Source organism: Diceros bicornis, chromosome 33 (genome assembly GCF_020826845.1).
Source record: "Diceros bicornis minor isolate mBicDic1 chromosome 33, mDicBic1.mat.cur, whole genome shotgun sequence".
In the NCBI taxonomy this organism is placed as follows: domain Eukaryota; kingdom Metazoa; phylum Chordata; class Mammalia; order Perissodactyla; family Rhinocerotidae; genus Diceros; species Diceros bicornis.
The window spans coordinates 34,828,247-34,849,401 of record NC_080772.1 but is presented as its reverse complement, the minus strand read 5'-3'; the positions used below and the strand labels follow the sequence as shown (position 1 = coordinate 34,849,401).

The window sequence follows — 21,155 nt, the reverse complement described above, 5'->3', positions numbered from 1 at the left end:
ATCTATCTATCTATCTATCTATCTATCTATCTATCTATCCATCCACCTACCTACCTATCTTAAAAAACACAGCGTTGTGAGTTGTAGAGCTACCTAGCAAAACAGTGTCTGGGAGTGCTTGGAGAGTGAGTCATACTCCAGTGGCCAGACTGTAGCTGGAGAAGATCCTTAATGAAGCACAGAAGATGCAGGGCAATGGTGGTGACCAGCAAGTCGCACCTGAAGGAGAGGAAGGCAGAGGTAGCAAATCTCCATCGAGAAATAAAGTGCTAAAAGTCCTACTGCACAAAGTGCTGGTTTTCCAGGGTGCTGCCTTTCTCTTTTTCTGGCTGATTCAATCTCAGTCAACTTCTTCCATCACATTTGCCCTGACTTTCTTCTCTCTAGCCTCTAAACTAGAGCATCTGGTCTTTACCTTTATTCTATTGTTTATTCCTCTGCCGTCTTTTATCTATATAATTATATCTATATAATCTATAAATAATATGTATATCATAATTATGGTAGTGGAGTATAAGTGGAGAGTAAGTCACTTCAAATTCTGGTATGAGGCAGGGAATAAGTACAAGATGCTAAAAAAAGGCTGAACCGTAGGATTTAGCACTTTGCTGTATGATTCCTTGCATTTTCTCCCTTAAAGAGTATGTCTTATTATGGTTAGGACTGAATATTATCATTTCGCATCATCACCCCTAGAGTCCACCAACATTAGTTTCATAACATAAGCAATAGAAATACATATGAGATATTTTACTTAAAAATAGTTGACTAATTACAGAAGTTTAATGGAATCATACAAACGATTATTAAGTGCTTACTTTGTGCCAGGTATTTTAATTAACATAACTTTATTTAATCTCAAAACAGCTATGTGAGGAAGAAGTTATTATCTCATTTTACAGATAAGGGAACTGAGGTTCAAGTGTCAAGATCACAAAGCTGGCAAAAAGCGGACCTGGAATTTGAATCCAAGTATGTGAACTCCAAAGCCATGTCCAATCCATGATCCCACTATATTATATGTATTGAACAAATACATGTTAGACAATGAAACCAAACTCAGAAAACAGCAGAGAACAGAGAACACTATCTAGGATTTTACTTCAGTTTGAATTGCTGAAGTTACTGCTATTATTTTGGAAAATATAACTTCTTTTAACGTGTGAGACAATGAGGGAACAAATTTCATATACAAGATTTCAATATAGAATGCATTCTGATTTTCACTCATCCTGTGTACTCCAAATAAAGGATTCTAGAGATGCATATACAAAGCTTCTAAAGATATTTATGTAATGGCAGATTAGGAGCCTAATCAATGCATGTGATATATTTGTATTAACATAAGTTCCAGTATGGACTCAGAGAATGTTCTTCAGGGAAATGAATCAAACGTGTTAGAAGGACCCAGAGAAAGTTTCCAGTTAAAAATAGATAAAATTAGGTCAGAAGGTTAAGTACACACACACACACACACACACACACACACACAAAACACACACACACACACATAAAATCTTGAAAATATTGGGCTAGATATCACCATGGTTTGTCCATGGTTTAAAAATATAGTATTTAAAATAGACAAAGACCAACACTAAGATACGTGATTCTTTTTTTTTCTCTTTTTTTCTCCCTAAAGCCCCAGTACATGGTTGTATACCATAGTTATAGAGTTCTGGCTCTCCTACGTGGGATGCCACCTCAGCACAGCTTGCTGAGCGGTGAGCAGGTCCACGCCCAGGATCCAAACCAGCGAACCCTGGGGCCGCCGAAGCAGAGCACACGAACCCAAGTGCTACGCCGCCAGGCCAGCCCCCAGATATGTGATTCTTTTTGGACTTTTAAAACATACTAGCTAAACAGGAATTTCTATTTATGGATCACATTCAGCATATTTTGATTCCTAATGATGACATCAAAATTATTACTCCAAAATTTCTAATCATTTCCAATGTAAAATACGCATAAAATATCTTAACTATATATTAATAGAATTCATTTCAGCCAGCCTACCAAAGTAGTATACACAGCAGTCCTGTTCTCCTAATTCCTTTCCTCTTCATGTTTAGTTATAATTATCACATTGATGAGCTACTTCAGCCTGCTGAGTTGAATAGATTGAATTTTCAGGTATAATTTAGCATTATACAGCCCGAGGGTATTTCAGGAATCCAGTTCCAATCCTCATTTTGTGTGTGTTTGTGTCTGCTAAAGGCCTCAGAACTACCTGGATAGTCTTTGCCCTCGAATGTGTGTTCAAAGACGACTATTTGAATAAACTCTGCATTTGCCATTACCAGCACAGCCGTATGTGAACAGTAAATATGTAAATGAAATTCATGACTCTCTTCTCGTTATAAAAACCGTTTCTAGATGTTTACTTAAATGGCCTTAGATACAGAAACAGGAACTATGGGTGGGAAAAAGAATCTCAAATTTTATTTTACAAAACATCTCCTTTAGTCTGGTGAACAATAAATCTCATGTTATCTTTCAATCATGCCTTGGAAAGCTTTAGGAAGCTCACCTGGACTGTGCAGTAAATACTTAAATGAGTCATTAGGGGGATCACAAAATATGAACACAAATACGGCATGTGGAGAGGTGATTATTCAATTTTAGAAACCTTTGGTTCCTAACTTCTAAGACTACTTAAGGAAATGTTTGTAAGAAAATAGTATAACAGAAAAGGAACTGGGATTTCAGATTGTAACTACCTGATCCTGATTCAACAAGAAAAAAATTTATGTTTTGCTTTTACTGTTTTCTGGGGGAGTTGATGGTTTGTATTTCCAGTAGCATAAATACCTATGTTCCCACCTGGATCAGATTAACTTGATTCTTTATTATAAAGTTTAGGACTCCACATATGATCCCTTGTTAAAATTTAATTTAAACCTTATTTTTTTTCATATGTCCAATATATATACTTCGTGCTCTCAAATTGTGCCATCTACGTAATGCAATGATGAGCAAAAACAGACATGATCGTTCATGTAGCTTCTATTTTAGCGGCGAATACAGACATTAATTGAGTGACAACATGAAAGAATATATTCTAGAAGCTCAAAAATAGGTGCTCTGAAAGCACATGTGTGGTCCTATGACAATGTACAAAAAAACAGCCCTTGACAGTAACCTGGTCCGCTCTTCTCTGAGGCTGTGTGGATGAGTGCTGTGGAGGGAGTGCTGGAATAATAGAGTCACAGGTGGCCATAAAGTTTTAGTGGGAGAATTACTGAGATTGGTGGAAAGCTTCTAGGAACATGTTGATGTACAAAGTGGACGACAGTACACAATTGATATCCAACAAATAATGTTGATAGAAGTTATTCTTGTGTTAAGTTTGTTACCGGTTTGTAATCATACTCCAAACAACCATTCATTACTCAAATTAAGACAATAGTAATGAGAATTCTATGCCTCATCACTCCATTCCACAAATACTTATTAAGTATGTATTTGCACAAGATACAAGTGGGCAGAGGAATATAAAATAGCCATGGTCCTAATCTTGAAATTTTGTTTACTAATAGATAAATATGTGAATCCAAAGGTTTTTAAAAAGACTGTTTTAATGAAAATATCAATTAAAATATCTGTCTGTATCAAAGAGGATAAATGTATTCAGTACTCTGACATTCTAAATGCTGGTTCTAGTTCTGCAAAAGTGGCAGTGAGTGGTGATAGAAAGCCATGTAACAGTGTCAGTAAGTATCTGACAAGAGCTAACTCCATGCACATCATTGGAGAAGACGTCCTGGGAAATTTCAGTGGAAGCAGAATAAATTATATCTGTCCTAGAAGGCATCATAGAAATGTTAGCCAAGATATATGTATGTGAGTTGGTGCCCATGACATGAATGGGTTAGTGACAGCTGTCCAAATATACTGAAACAGCTGAAACAAATAAACTGCTGAAAAAATATGTGCAAAAACCTGACATATTACTGAGAGATAGTGGTTAATAAATACGACTTCAGAAAATGGTAATAAGAAAACTTTTATGTTAAGAATACCAAATCAAGGCATTTCTAGTTAATCCTCATTCTACTTGACATTAATCAACATTTGACAATGTTAATTATTATCTTTTTCTTGAAAACTCCATTCCTTGGCTTCTATGCCATTGTTATTTCTTGTTTTCCTTACCAGTATCAAATTTATATTTATAGATCCAAATATGTAAAACTACAGATCCAAATTGCAGAGTTGATAAAAGGTGTTTTAAAACTCAAGATTCTGGAGGCAGACTGGCTTGGTTTATTTGAATGATAGTTCTGCCACTGACCAGCTGTGTGATCCGGGGCAAGTGGCTTTATACATCCATACCACGGTTTTCTCATCTGTAAAAGTTTACTCGTCTATAACACCCTCACAGGATTATTATAAGAATTAAATGAGTTAATATATAAAAAGTACTTAGAACAGTGACCAGCATAAGCATTAGCTGTTATTACTAAATATACTCATGCACATGTTCAAAAGTCATATCATGGGGGCCAGCCTGGTGGCATAGTGGTTAAGTTTGGCACACTTCACTTCAGTGGCCCAGGTTCTCGTGTTCGGATCCCAGGCATGGACCTACACCACTCGTCAAGCCATGCTGTGGCAGAGTCTCACATAGAAAAATAGAGGAAGAGGGGCATAGATGGTAGCTCAGGGACAATCTTCCTCAAGCAAAAAGAGGAAGATTGGCAACAGATGTTAGCTCAGGGCCAATCTTCCCCACTTAAAAAAAAAAAAGTCATATCAAATCCAACATGTGCAAAAAACATGCTTCTCTTCCTCTTTTTCCGGCCAGATTACAACATACCATAAAACTAGAATCCACTATGTCTATCTCATTTGCTACTATATCCCTAGCAGCCAGCCCAGTGGCCGAGATACACTCGCTGCTCTACATTTCATTTATGAAATGAATGAGTGTATTGGTTTTCTACTTTTGCTGTAACAAATTAACAAATTTAGTGGCTTAAAATAGTACAAATTTATTCTCATCATTTGGTAAATCAGAAGTTCAAAATAAGGTGTTGGCCAGGCTACATTCTTTCTGAAGAATTCAGAGGAGAATCTGTTTTCTTGCCTTTTCCAGCTTCCAGAGGTTGCTTGTCTTCCTTGGCTCATGGCCCCTTCTTCCACCTTAAAAGTGCGTCACTCCAACCCTGGTTCCATTGGCATACTTCCTTTTTCTTACTTTGACTCTCCTGCTTCTCTCCTGTAAGGATCCTTGTGATTACATTGGCCCACCGGATATTCCAGGATGATTCCAGCATTCTCAGATCCTTAATTTAATCATATCTGCAAAATCCCTTGTGCCACATAAGGCAACATATACGCAAATCCCACATATACATGAGTGGGATTAAGCTGTGGACGTCTTAGGAAAGTCATTATTCTCTCTACCACAGCACTCTAGCTCCCAAAGAGTCATGTCTATGCCACGTGCAAAATACATCCTGAGAAGTCTCAATCCATTACAGCTCAACTCAAAGTTCAAAATCTCACCTCATCACCTCGAAAGTCCCAAATCCAAATGGGAAAACTCCACTACGTTTTTAGGCCTGGGAATAATCCTCTGTGGTTCTTGGTTCCTCCCTCTGGGACCACAGCTTTGCCCTCTGGGCCCATGGTTCTATCCTCTGGGCCTGAGGCTCTGCCTGAAGAGTCATCCTTATTGTCTCTTGAGGGTAGCACATGTTTGCAGTAGAGGAATTTTATCATATTGTTTCCTGTCTGCAGAAATTTGTGAGTCCAGCAGCTTTTGTTTATTTTGTCCTCTCTCAGTACCTTTCAGTTCAAACTAGCAGTATTTCTGCTTGTATAATATCCTCAAGAACCTCGTGGGTCTCCCATACATGGCATGGGGCTTCACTCCATTAGACAAGAAGGTCCTCCACAATTCTTTTAGGGATAATCTCATCTCTCTTCCTGGCTTCTGCAGAGATGGCTGAGAAGCTCCATGAGACATATGCCTATCTCCTCCAAGAGCCCTCTGTGTGAGTGAACACACTGGCCTTTCTATCCTTTCAAAGCACTAGCAAAAGGCTGTCCAGCCACTCTCTTTGCAATATCTCCAGAGCATGTCTTCCTGACTGAATCTCCCTATCTTAGCATCTTTTGCAGTCTGGATAGACTGAGAATTTTTCACATCACCAAATTTTGTTCCTCTTTGCCTAATAGTTCTTTCCTGAATTTATCTCTTTCTTCTTGCATTTTATTGTAAACAGCAAGAAGAAATCAGGTCATATCTTCAACATATTGCTTGGAAATTTCCTCAGCTAAATATGCAAGTTCATCACTTACCACATACCTGTACTAAACGTGCCACATAATGGTTCGTCTGCTTTACACAAGACTCTAGGACATAACTCAGCTAAGCTTTCTACCATTATATAGCAAAGACCCCCTTTCCTCCAGTTTTCAATAACATGTCCCTTATTTCCTTTTGAGCCCTCACCAGCATCTCTCAACTCAGATTTAATGTCCTTATTTCTATCAACAGTCTGCTTATTATGAGTTAAGTATTCTCTAAGACAATATAGATTTTCTCTACCATGCTCCCTACTTCCTTCTGAGTCCTGCCTAGCAGCATCTTTAACATCCATATTTCTACTAACAGTCTGTTGAAAGCAATCTAGGATTTACATCATGCTCAGAATTCTTCCAGCCTCTAGCCATTACCCAATTCCAAAGCCACTTCCAGAATTTCAGTTATCTATTACTGCTACACTCCACTTTTAGATACCAAAATCCTTCTTTGTTTCATATTGCTGTTGTAACATATTACCATAATAATAGTGGCTTAAAACAACACAAATTTATTCTCTTGAATTCTGGAGGTCAAAAATCTAAAATTAAGTTGTAGGTAGTGTTGCATTCCATCTAGATGCTTCAGAGTAGAATCTGGGGAATCCATTTCCTTGCCTTTCCCAGCTTCTAGGGGCTGCTGGTATTTCTCGACTTACGGCCTCTTCCTCCATCTTCAAAGTGCATTACTTCAACAGCTGTTCCCATTGTCACATCTCCTTTTCCTCATGTTGACTCTCCTGTCTCCATCTTATGAGGATCTTCCAAATTACATGGGCCCATCCAGATAATCCAGGATAATCTCCTCCCATCTCGAGATCTTTAATTTAACCATATCTGCAAAGTCTCTTTTGCCATGTAAATTAACATATTCACAATTCTGGGGATTAGGACATGGGCATTTTAAGGAGGTCATTGTTCTGTCTACTGCATCGAGTGAATGGTACACCATACTCAAGTTTCTATGACTGGTCATGTTCTAGGGTTCCCTCTCTCATAACTAGTCTTGTTATTACTAATTTACCAACATTTCCCTCTCATGTAGGTTGCTCCTCCCCATTCCTATTATCACCACCTTTTTCCACTCAAATCACCCCACTACTAATGTAGAGGCCTCTCAGCTCTAATCTTTCAACTGGCCAACCTAGTTTTCACATTGCTACCAGAAAGTTCTTTCTGACTCCCTCACATTTTGGTACCTTGCTGAAGTGGCTTCCAAATAAATGGAGAATGACATCTAAAATTCTTAGCATGACATTTATGAGCTTCCATAATCTGACCGCAACTTTTCTTCTTTTGTAATCTTAGTTTCCCCTAAACTCCATAATATGGGCAAAGCACATAGATCTAGTTTGTTCCATAAACTTAATGTCTATTAATAATATTTGTTCATGATGTTTATTTTTTGAAAGATCCTCCTTTCTATCTTCTTTAACTCAAATAAAACATCTGTCCTGATGCTTTCGCTAAAACCCTTGTTTGGGGATTTGTTTCTCCTTCTTCTATACCCACACAATAATTTATTTATAATATTGACCACAATCTACCACAACAAACTACAGTTTGATTTGTTTTATAATTAAATGTAAATATTTCTGTTTGCCTCTCCCACAAGAGTATAGGCTCTTTGAGGAGAGATTCAGTTTCTTAGGTAGCTTCATATCTCCCATAGTGCCCAACACTCTTTGTGCTCAATAAGAGTGCTTAGTAGCTGCTCAATAAAATGTTACATGAATTGTTTAATTGTCAAATAAGAAACAATCCATCAAGAGGCATGCATGCACAAAGTTGCTTAATAGCTATTATGTTGCAAAAAATAGCGTTAAAGGTGGCTTAATGCCATGAGGGAAAACTAAGTAAATCACCAATACCCTCTTTTGTGATTTTTAGGGAAACGATTCTCTACTTCTTTGGGTAAAGAAATGGCCATGATATCCAATACTTCATGTTTTGAATAGCCCAGATTCTGAGTGTGTGTATTGTGTATGTGTGTGTGTGTGTGTGTGTGTGTGAACCATTACAAGTTTCATATTTCCCCTCCACTCCATTTTGGGAGTAAATCAACTCCTAAACAAATCTAAATATGATAGGAGACCCTTGCACCCATTGATCCACTAGCACCAGGCAAATACAATGACCTGGCATAATGAGCAAATGGGAGAAGGTAAATTACAACTTCAAAGACTCACTATTTAGTGGTACAACAACACTTGATGGGTGCTTTTCTCATGCAGACCCTGATATTTATAATTACATGGAGGATGCTCCTGGACTTAATAAAGGTAGAGCTTGTTACTTGCAAGTTTTCAAGAGTGGTGATGGAATTAAACTGACAAAACTTATGTTCAGTTACCATTCCATGAGATCATAGATGAGAGGGCTAGGATTAAACTCTAACTATAGACCAGGATAAAAGTTGTTTATCCATTTAATTAAAACTCTTGATCCTTGTATGGAATGCTGACTACGTTCTTTTGTTATCAATTCACCTCTAGGTTCCTTATACAGAAAGGAATTTACTACAAGGCATTAACTAGCTTACAGAATCACTGAGAGCAAGGAAGAAACAGACTTTAAGTTGAGCTTGCATCAATGGCTGTCAAAGCTGCAGTGCAGAACTGAGCAGCCAGAGTAGCTGCTGCCGTTTCTACGCTCAAGAAGCCTCTTTCTGAGTGTAAAGCAGGATTTTAGCCGTCTATTTTAGAATCATGCTACCACTGCCATGGCTACAACTAATAAGCCTTGAGGATTAGGAAAAAATAGCTAGCTCCTGAAGCACGCTATGCCTGTTACAATCTACATCAGCAAACCAGAAGGCTCATGCTTTGCATTTTTAGCTTCCCAGGTTGTGAAGCAGAGCAAGGGATGCTAGAAAGAGCTTGGAAGGGATGATATGCCTGCCCATCATATTCATCATCTGTGGTGAGTTGGAATGTAAGAAATGTCATAATAAGTCCAATTGATGCATTACTCTACCTCAAATAGTATAAACCAGAGAAAATTAAGCAATTTCTCTAAATAACAGTGATAACATTTTTAAAACAAAAATCCTGTCATGTTTCTCTCCACTTTAAAGTATCTAATGGCTTCCATTAAATTAATTAAATCCATGGGAACAGGACCAATGGACTGCACAAGAGATACAAGTTAGTCTTTGCTCATAAAAATGTTTACCACTTCCGCTGGGAAGACAATGACTGAAAACATGACACCAAAAGCCCAGACTAATACTTCTGTAGGTAATACTCATGTGAGTAAAATTTATATTAAAGAATAATATACACACAGAGAAGTGTAAAGCGGATAAATGTGAAGATTGATACATTTTACAAAGTGAACACACTATGTAATCAGTACCCAGATCAAGAAATTGTCCCTCTCCTGTCTCTTCCCAGTTACCTCTTTTCAAAGTTAACCACCACACCAACTCATAACACCATAAATTAGTTGTATCTGCTTTTGAACTTTATATAAATAGAATTATACCCTATATACTCTTATATTTGGCTTCTTGTGCTTCAAAATTATGTTTGTGATCTTTGAACATGTTGTTGGGTGTCATAATAGTCTGTTTATTTTCATTACTACATAGTATTTGATGGTATTAATACACTATAATTTTTTTGTCCATTCTACTGTTGATGGACTTTTGGGTGTTTTCTACTTTGGGGTGATTAGAAACAATACTATTATGAATATATTTGCAGAAGTCTTTTGGTAAACATATATATTTGTTTTTAGGGGGTATATATTTATATCTAGGAGTAGAATTACTAATTCATAAGGTAATGTGTGATCAACCTTAATAGCTATGACAAGACCTTACTTTAATTATTGTAGCTATATAATGTTTTCCAAAGTGCTTACATCAAATTTACACTCCCACCAGCAATGCATGGGAGTTCTAGATCTTTCACATCCTTGCCAACATTTGTCAGTGTATTTATTTTAATCATTCTGGGGGGTGTGTATGAAATATCACTATAGTTTTAATTTACATTTCCCTAACGATGAATAGGTTGAAAACCATTGTTATTTTGTTCATTTGTATATCCTCTTTTCTGAAGTGCTCTTTCAAGTTATTCTCTGTTTTTCTGTTGAATTTTCAGTGTTTTTAAAAAATTTTATTTGTAGGTGTCCTTTGTTTTACATATATATACACATATATATACACATATGCATACACACACACACTGTGACTTTCTTTTCACTCTCTAAATGATGCATTTGAAAAACACAGTTCTTATTTTTAATGAGGTATAATTTTTCAATTTTTTCCTGTTGTGGCTATTATTTTCTTTAAGAAAGCTTGGCACTCCCCAAGATAGTGAAATATGCTCTTATGATTCCTTACAGAAATTTTATTATTTTCACATTTTGATCTCCAATATCATTGAAATTACTTTTTTTATATGGTGTGAGGTAGGGGGTCAAGATTAGTGCTTTTTTTTTTTTTCAGTTTTTTTTTTTTAATTTATGAAGATTCAATTTATCCCACACAGTTTACAAATACTATCCTGTCCCTCCTACACTGCAGTGTCACCTTCGTTACACATCAATTGACCGTATATGCATGAATCTATTTCTGGATTCTATATTCATTTCCATGAGTCTGTTGTTTTATCCTTGCACCATTACCACACACATTGCCTTAATTATTGTAACTTGATAGTAAGTCTTGATATCTAGTGGTGTAAGTCTACCATTTTTTTTTTTGCTTCAAGAATGTTTTTATGAGTATATTTCCATATTAAATTTTAAAATAAGATTGCTAGTTTTGATTTTAAAATTATTGGAATTTTGATTAGGACTGCATTGACTCTATAGATTAATTTGGTGAGAATTGATATCTTAATAGTAGATCTTACAATTTATGAACAGGTTTTGCAGATTGTGTAGAGGTCTTCCACATCTTCGATTACATTTATTCTGAAATATTGGAATTTTTGAAAGCTGTTGTAAATTATATGCCTTTAAAATTTCATTTTCTATGTCTTTATTGCTTTTTATGCTATATAGAAAAAATTGACCTTGCATACTGACCTTTTAGATTTGCTAAACTAATTCTAATTGATTAAAACAATCTATATTGTTTTAGATTTTCTATACATCCATCAAGTTATCTGTAAATAAAGATACTTTTTATTCCTTTCTGCAATGGCTATGACCTCCAGTGTAATACTGAATATGAGTGGTGAAAGTGGGCATCCTTTTCTCACTCTTGATTTCAGGGCAAATACTTTCAATAATTCACCACTAAGTATGATTTTGCTCTTGTATGGATATATTTTTATTTTCAGAAACTCCTAATTATGTTAAAGACATTCCCTTCTATTTTCTAGAGCTTTTATCATGAATAGATTTTGAATTGTTCAAATCTTTTTCTGCATCTACTGATGCATATAATTTTTTCTTATTTATTCTGAAATATTTTGGTTGATTTTAAAATTTCCACCAGACCTGCATTTCTAGAATAAACCCAATGTGATCATGATACGTTAGCCTTTCTATGGGTCACCGCATTTGAATTGCTAATATTTTGCTCTTGTTTGGATTTTTGCATCTATGCACAAGAGAAAATATAGACTATATTTTACCATTCCACTGATTTTAGCATCGCTTCTTTTGCACGTACTTTCTCTCTATGTGGAATATCCTTTCCCTGTCTTTCCTCAGGAGAGTTAGAGCCACTCTCCTCTGTGGTTTTCATAGCACTCGGAGCATCTCTCTGTCATAGGCCTCACCATCTCCACACCAGACTATGAGGGGAAAAATAATGCCATTATTTGTAGCTTAGGAGGTGCGCTTAATATTAAGCATTCTTAAATTAAACAAGGCTGTGATAATTCCTTAGGAAGGGATATAATCAAATATAATAATTTGGAGGTCTTACTCTTCATTTTTGAATCATATTGGACCCTTTCTCAATTCACTCTCACTTCAACTACTTGATGAAAATAAACTGTTCTTATTAGAATGCACAATTTAATTTTCCTCCAGCAAAGAGATTTAGAAAGTTAAAACATAATCTATACTTTCAGTGGGCCAGAGATGGTTAGAATGTCTCAGATTCAATCTCAAGAGAGATGTGTAGAGAAAGATAACCCTCCTTAAAACCCGAATGCCAGACTTTATATACGACAGAAACCAAGGTCCCTTCGGCTTTCCTTCTGGAGCAGTTCATCACAAGTACATTTATCACTTCTAGATCTTTTATAAAGTTATCCCGAAAAACAATACAAAATGTTTGTACTCCAATAAAACTGAAGAAAGTAATTTTAACTTTTAGGTTTAATAAATTCCAGCCATGTGGAAATGCTCCAAACAGTGCTTTAACGTGCCTGTAAAAATGTTATAACTGTAAAATGCTTACAGATGCTAGATTTCTTTTCCTTTTTAACCTCAAAAAATCACTTTTACAAGGATACGGATTTTGGCAATCACACCATTCTAAAGCAGTTATGTCATTTTTTCCCCTGTAGATTCACATTTCTCTGACATAGCTTCACTGATAAATTTTTCTAAATATATGAAATAACAGATGCTATCTCCAAAAACTGAGTCCTCACAGTCCAGTTCTTTCAACTGCACCATCCACTTTCTCCTCTCCATTTCCTGGATTTGTTTTAATTATTTAATATTTGGCTGTAGAACTTAAAGACGGATTCTATCTTCTACATTATTTATATGTGATAATGGCAGGTAATTTAAAAAATGTATAATTGTTCTTTTACATCAGTGATTTCTAATTTACTCTACTTGCATCTTATCATTGGATGTGTACTTGACTTTACTTGTATCTTCTCATTTTGTCACCTACCACTGTTAGATGATAGGATTCCAAGGTCTCTTAGGAATAAATTCTACTCTGAGGAACATGACATATTATTTAAAACATAAAGGCAAGTTTTATCTAGAATTGTTTTACATTACAAATATTCATTCTAAAGTTAAAGAAAAGAGAAAAAAACTATAAGGAATAGAGAAGTAGCTTAATCAATGGGATTTGGAGGGATAAACTGAATAAATGAAATACCTAAAATTCTCATTTATCCATTTTGATCTCTTTTCTTTGATGTATCATAATAAAGAGTAACAGAATTAACAGATATGAATTTATTTTCTTTCTCATATTATTCTCATCTGCAAAGTACCAAAACCAGCAAAGTGAGTAAAGTGAAATGAGCAAAAGGGCAAGTGGTAGAACAGAAAAGGAAAACAAGAATCAAAGGACCTACACACTAGTCCTTAGATAATAAGAGTCACTACAGTAACTATCGCAGAGATTTCAGTTGAACAAGTGTCCTCCAGGGGTGGCTGGCGAGTAAATGAATATCCAGAACACTAAAATAATGCAGAACTTTTTCAAAAAATAAAAGCACTTAGAATATTTCTGTAGAACACTTCATGGAACTCCAAAGGAGACAATGTACTTCACGTAGTTTGAATAGGTTCAATGATTTTGCTGATTATGCAACATATTTTTTCATTATCACAATATCCTGTATCTCAAGTGACTGCTCCATGTAGTAAAGATATTTACCAGCGTGAAGTAGTAAGTTACAGAAAAACTTAGATTGCAGTGTCCTCAAAGGATTAGACTCTAAAATAAATTTGATCATCCAAGTGGAAAAACAAGGCCCTTGTCTATCAGGAAATCAATTAACACGATCATTTGAGTGAATTAAAGAATATTGTTATTTTTCACTGAAGTATTTTTTTCCATTCCGTGTGCTTCCATCAGGAGTGTTCTGAGAACATATCCATAATACTCAGCACAGAAGGGAGCAACAGAAATTACAAGATATGAATTGAAATGAAATAGAATCACAAACCCAAAGATTGTATTACACACATGGAGGGCATTTAATAAGTGATTGCTAATTGATTTAATGAATCCATGTACTACAAGAACACATCTTATATTTTATTAACTTGTAATAGACTAAGTTAAATTAAACCCCTAGAAGCAATATTTCTTTGGCTGAATTAAAAAGTATAACCAATATTAATTTTAGCCTTTAAGTTTGTAATATTTCAGAATACAGATAAAATGAAAACATGATTATCCCTGGATTAGAATTTATAAAGTTGCCATTTTAGTCATTTCAAGCATGTGAATGATATTTCCTTATTTTGGGACCTGGAAGGACTATTTGTAATATTTAACATTAAGGCAAAGCCAATTCAGTTGTCAGGAATGAAGGCATTTGAAATGTGTACAATGTTATCACGTTATCTGGTGAATTACACAAACATAAAAGCACATGTATATAATGAAGATTTTAAACATCAAACGAAGACAAGTCATTTCTCCCCAAATTATGAGAAATAAAGGATCAAATGCTTGGAAAAGGCGGCAAATTAAAACAATTACTATGAGGAAAATAATTTCAAAAAAGAAACAATATGACGGATTAACACAGGAAAATCAGACATTGGGCAGTTTGCCAAACGTGACATTCTTTTTCATACCCTAGGCCCCTCTATGCACACTGTTCTATTTGCCCAGATCCCTTCCCTCTTTTCCACTGGTACACACTTTTTCATGTTTCAAGACTCAGTTCAAGTGTTACCTCCTTTGTGATGCTTCTCCCAACGATTGTTCCCAAGGCACAACTGTACTCAGTTCTGCCATAACGCTTGTTTTGAAAACGTGAATTCGTTCCAAAGCTATTGATACAAGGGAACAATCTGAGGATGCTCTTGTGTGATCTCCTCCGTGAGGAAATCACTGTGTGTATGTGCCGCATCCATCTGCATCTGCTACAGCCTTCCCTCTGATTTCAACTCGATGTCCTTTCTCTACCTCGCAGGAACTCACAATGGCAGCTCTTCCGGTGCCACAAGCAAACTTCCGATTTTAAGGCAAAAATATCCCATATATTGGATTACTTATATATCTCTTAACTGTCAATATAGATAGACAATCCTACCATTTTTACTATAATAATATAATTTTTTAAAAATATGTCACTGAGGAAATTTTTGAATGTTGTGTTCTAAACCCAATTTTCTCATTAGTCCTGTGGTTTTTGTACTGCACAATTCTGCATAGTGCTGTGATTTTTAAAAAAAAGCATTTGTTGCATTATAGCAAAACCCACTGTATTCCCATTAGCTGCTTCCCCCTTTGTGATTCAGTGGTCCTTAGCATATTGGCTTGCATTTATTTGTTTACTTACCTATTTTCTCCAGTAGAATCTGCAAATGCCCTGAAACGGGAAAGAATTGATACTTGAAAGAAGCTCTTGAGTATCATTACGGCTGGAGGGTGCTGAGGAGGGTGGCAGGGGTGGAGGTTGGCGGGGGCTGCAGTGTAGAAAATGGGTGGGAGTTGGGTGAAGTGCAGGGAGGAAGCTACCATAAAGGTTAGTGCAGTAGCCTCACCTGGTGGTTTGGAGTTGATGGGTGACAACAGAGACGGAAAAAAGTAGACTGCTTTTTCTCCCTCAGCTCCAAGCAATCAATCACCAAAACCCATTGATTTCACTGCATACTGCTCTCCTATTCCTTCCTTCCACGTATCGTACCACCTTTGACTGAAAGCCTCATTATCCCTCCCCTTTATTACTACAATAGCGTTTTTCTCTCCTGTTATGGGCTGAACGTTTATGTTCTCCCCATCAAATCCGTATATTGAAGCCCTACCCCCTAATGTGATGTTATTTGGGGATGGGGCCTTGCGGAGGTAGTTAAGGTTAGTGAGGTGGTAAAGATGGGGGCCTCATGATAAGATTAGGGTCCTTGGAAGAAGAGACACTGGAGAGCTTGCTCTCATTCTCCCCAGGCTCAAGCACAAAGTAGAGGTCACGTGAGCACACAGCAGGATGGTGGCCCCCCAAAAGCCAAGGGAAGAGGCCTCAGAATGAAACCCACCTTGCCATCACCTTGGTGTTGGATTTCCCAGCCTCCAGAACTTCGAGAAAATATATTTCTTCTGTTTAAGCCCCTCAGTTTATAGTATTTTGTTTCAGTAGTCCTAGTTAATACATCCCCATAAATACAAACTCTCCCCTGACATGTGTATAAGATATGTCTATGCAGAACCTTTGAAACTCTTGATTGGCTTCCCAAACCTATAGGATAAAGTTTAAATCTCTTAACATGTCATACCAGTTCTTTGATGACTTTAGCTCTACACACCTTCCCAGCCTTAACTCTCGCCAGTCCCCACCTCTCAAATGCCAAATTCTCCATAGCTCCTTAAACACATATACTGTTTTTTCATCAAAACTCTGTCCACACAACTTCTCTGTTTGGGATGTCATTTTTCTTCATCTTTATGTGCAAATCTTCTAATCATCCTTCAATATGCAGCTCAATCCTCAACTTCCCGAAAGCTTTGCCTCAGGCTAGTCTATGCTTTCATAATTCCCACTGCATATCTTTCTCATTGCCTTAGACACATCTCTTGACATTTGATTATAAGTTCCTTGAGGGTAGTGATCACCTTCCTTTTCCTAATTCCTTCTGTACTACCATATGTATAGTGAGTACTCAATATTTATTGAATAAACAACCAAATGTGCCCAGCATAGTGACTTCGCACAAGTACCATGTATTCAATGAATGACAGCTGTTACTATTATTTCTTTTATGCACTAATACTCGTTTAGCATTAGTTTTCTTTAGGAAATGGGAAAATAAGAAAGAGACTCAAGAAGGAATTCCATGATGAAGTAGATTCAAATTATTTTCCTGACCTTTTGTAGCCTCTTTTTAAATTCATCACACATCTGTTGTTGGTTGTACTAAAAAACGCTCCACGTTATGTAGGCAGAGGTGGTCCTTGGCACAGGAGGTAATCCATAAAGCTGGACAATTCAGCCGTAGTAATTAGAATTTGTCCATTCTCATACAGACAGTGTTAAAAAAAAAAAGCGAGCAAAGCAAGGTGCTCTTGTATAACTTATAATATAGTTGGAATTTAAAACCAATGATTCTTTTTCAGTTGGCTTGTAATTTGAGAGAAAAGTAATATCACTTGACTTCACTCTGAAGCACACATTCTGAAAAATCTATAGTTCCAGCAATCCAAAGAAGTTCAACCTCCTATAAATGGAGAAAGAGAAAGTGGCTTTATTTTCCACTTGTGCTCTATGTGTTTACTTCTTGAAAAATGCTCTGTGAAGTGGGTAAAGGGAAAGTAGTTCAGGCTAATAATTTAGACTAGAAGTGCATGCACTGAAGGTACATTGAAAATGTCATAAAAAAGTCATCTCTTGTGGGAGCCAGGTTAGCCATTGCTCTAAGAAGTTTTCCTTAAAAACAACTTTGAGAAAGAAGCTGAAATAATTGCATCTTTTATTTTCCTTTATTGCACAAAATATCAATAAATACTGCTGGTTTTAAGCATTTTCCATTCAGAAGCAATCTTTATTCTTTTCTATTTCCAGGTTTATTACCAGTTTAAATTGTTAGATAGAATATGTTGTAGGTACAATTTTCTGATTCAAAAAGTCTCTGAAAAACGTATTTTGCTGTGATTATTAAGATAGAGGCAAATTATTTGTTCTTTATCTTACCACATACCATTTCTTAGTAGGTGATCTATTCTTATTTCCATTTATCATACTTTCTTTTATTTCCTTTTAAGATTACAAGCAGTACCTTGACCAGGTTTAACTGTTTATATCATCTCCCATCCAGATTTAGTACTGTCTGAAAATAACTGAACCATGCTGTTCATAACGCATTTCACTACTGTAACAATTTTAACTCTTGATTAGTCTATTTAATAAGGACAAATCAAAATCAAACATTATTTTATCCAAGATATTAACAGCTGGAGAAAAATAAGTTAAGTCTTTAAGGCTTAACTCGAATGCCTCCATCTTGATGAAGTTTTTCTGCATCTTCCGTCCTTTGACCCCTCATTTCTCCCCCCAAGTGTAAGAGTACATTACACTTATCCATGTATATGCAATCAAGCCTAAGCAACTGAAAACATTTTGAGAGGATTACAGTTTCTGCATTAATTTTTGTGTTCCCCCATAACTTCGAGCGCAGAAGGCCCTCAACAGTCATTTGGGTGGGGCATAACTATGGCATAACTAGCTATTATTTAGCTTAACAGAATCCATAACACCGGGTTAGGATTGAGTGGGGACCTTAAATGGTCATCTTCTATTAAGCATAGCACATTGAAATCCATGGAGATAGATTCAGATATCTCATGGATTCACTGTAAACTCCGTCTGCTCACCTGACTAAATGCTATTTGGGACATGGGATTTGGGAGCACATTGGGAGTGACAGGACATGGTTTTGATTGCAACAGCTTCATAAAAAATGCACAGAAAGGGGCTGGCCCCATGGTGTAGTGGTTGAGTTCAGTGTGCTCCGCTTTAGCGGCCTGGGTTCACAGGTTCAGATCCTGGGCGTGGACCTACACCACTCATCAAGCTATCCTGTGGTGGTGACCTACACACAAAATAGAGAAAGACTGGCACAGATGTTAGCTCAGGGCTAATCTTCCTCAACAACAACAGCAAAAAAACCATAGGAAGAAAAGTGCTATGCTTGCAATCAAGCTTTGTATATGTACATGCAGGCCACAAAATAAGACTATTTCTGCTATATGGACATCTACAAAATCCCACAGATTATTTGGAGGAAGGAATAAACTTCACTTCTAATATAATCATAGTATAAGCAACCCCAATTTAATATCCACATTTCTAGATCAGTGATTCCTTGACTTTGGGATTTCATGGATCAGAAAAACTCCAAAAGGGAAAATATATTTTCAAGTAAGGATGTTAAAAAAGCAATATCTTGGGGCCAGCCCCGTGGTGTAGTGGTTAGGTTCAGTGTGCTCTGCTTCAGTGACCTGGGTTTGCAGGTTCAGATCCCAGGCGTGGACCTATACCACTTGTCAGCCATGCTGTGGCAGCAACCCACATACAAAATAGAGGAGGATTGGCACAGATGTTAGCTCAGGGCTAATCTTCCTCAGCAAAAAAAAAGTAACATCTCCTATCACCATCATTCCTATAAACGCCTATAAACTACAACAAAAAGGCCTGGGTAATGTAACATTTATGGAAAAGGGGGGACTAGAAAAGACAGACTTTTTATAAGTATCCATAACCGTAAAATATTAAGGGATTCGACAGAGGAGACAAAGTTGGCCTTGCAGAAGAAAATATATGAATTTGAAAATATTTGTATCTGAGGCATGAATATCATTAAATATTTGCTCCCTAAGTCAAATATCAACTTCTAAAATTTCCGTTTGTAATTTAGTTTTGAAAATATTCCCCAAGTTTTAGGTGGTAATTTTTGTAGTTTTAAGTAAATTTTAAATTAATATTTGAGGAACCAGGCAATTCCATTCACTTCCCCTTTATCTTATATTTAAGAGGTATTTTGTAAGCCTTTATTAAGAAAACTTAGTTAAAAACATTAGTGGAAAAACAACAGAATTGATGAATTGGTTATATTTGAATACATATTTTTGAAAAAAGAAATTCCTCATACCAATCTCTGAAATCACCTAAATTATCCAATGTTACATTATAATTAAAAAATAAAAACATTTAATAAGCCTATCTAAGAAGGTTCACGGAAAAAATCAAGTTAATTTTCAATTGAAATATTTATTTACTAAACTTTCAGAATCACATATTTCTTAAACAGTTCAGAATGGGCAGTACAATAAATCTTATTTGCTATGGGTTTTATGTTTTAAAAATCCTTCCCTTCAATTTAAATAGTATATTTATGTTTTCAAAACTCAAAGCTGCTGAAAAGTGGACTTCCTTTTTTTTTCCATCTAAAATATTGGCATATACCTTCTTATAACCAAATTTTAGGTAAAAATAAGTAAGACTAGATCTAAGGAACAAATTGAAGTCAAACTGTGTTTACTTTGAAGAAAATCTAAAATTTTCTGTAATCTTGGATTTCTTGACCTAGTAAGCAAGAACAGACCATGCTAACAGGCAGATGGGGTTATTTTGTTTAATGCATATTCATTGAGTTTTCAGTATATACTAACAAAAAAATGCTAGAGAAAAAGATAAATTATCCCATCCACCAGGATTATTCAGTCTTGATGAGATAATGATAATAAGAACTAACTTTTCAGTACTTAGAAAGTCCTGTGTCATCACCCGGCGGCTGTACAATCTGGCCTGTGGAAGAAGTAGGAAGAGGCCAGAGAGAACTCCAGGAGGAGGTGATGATGTTGAAGAATGTAGTACAGAGAGAGAGAGCAGTGGGGAGGGAAGAGGAAATCCAGGTCTAAACCCAGCCGTCCACTGAAACCTAAATTATCCAGCAGTGCCCACCTTTCTGTAGGCCTCAGCGAAATCACCTGAAAAATGAGAGATGTGAACAGTCCAACCTCTAAGATCTCTTCCAATTCTAAAAATTCTGTAACTCTTTTTTGAGACCATAATCAAGCTGGCATAGCAAGGTCTTTGCAAATGTGTCCAACAGAATTAGATGAACACATTTCTAGAAACCAGAACTTCTTGGTAAGAATGCATTACTAAAATCCTCACATTTTTTTACAATCATCTCTTTTTGAGAAAAATGAGATCTCTGACATTTTCGTCCAGAAGGCTTTCTAAGGGCACCGTCCAATCAGAAATTGTTCATTGGTGTACAAGCACTGTGTTCAAAATGAGTTGAACTCCAGGCAGAAAGAATTATGAATAATTCCTTAAATGGGAAAAATATAAAAACAAAAACAAAAGACCTATGAAGTCCTTTGGTGTCTTCTTAGGGGAAAAAGGTTAGACCTGATCCTGGGCAGGAAGTCCATAACCAGGTTCCCAACAGCGGTGGGAGATCAGTGCAGGAGACAGAAGAAGATGGGGTTTTCTTTCTCG

General features: G+C 36.2%; 1 protein-coding gene across 1 annotated transcript in view; it reads right to left on the bottom strand.

The window, feature by feature from the left end:
- The window catches only part of RALYL (RALY RNA binding protein like), a 706,869-nt gene that overhangs the window by 202,809 nt on the left and 482,905 nt on the right, over positions 1–21,155 (bottom strand). The window lies entirely within an intron of this gene.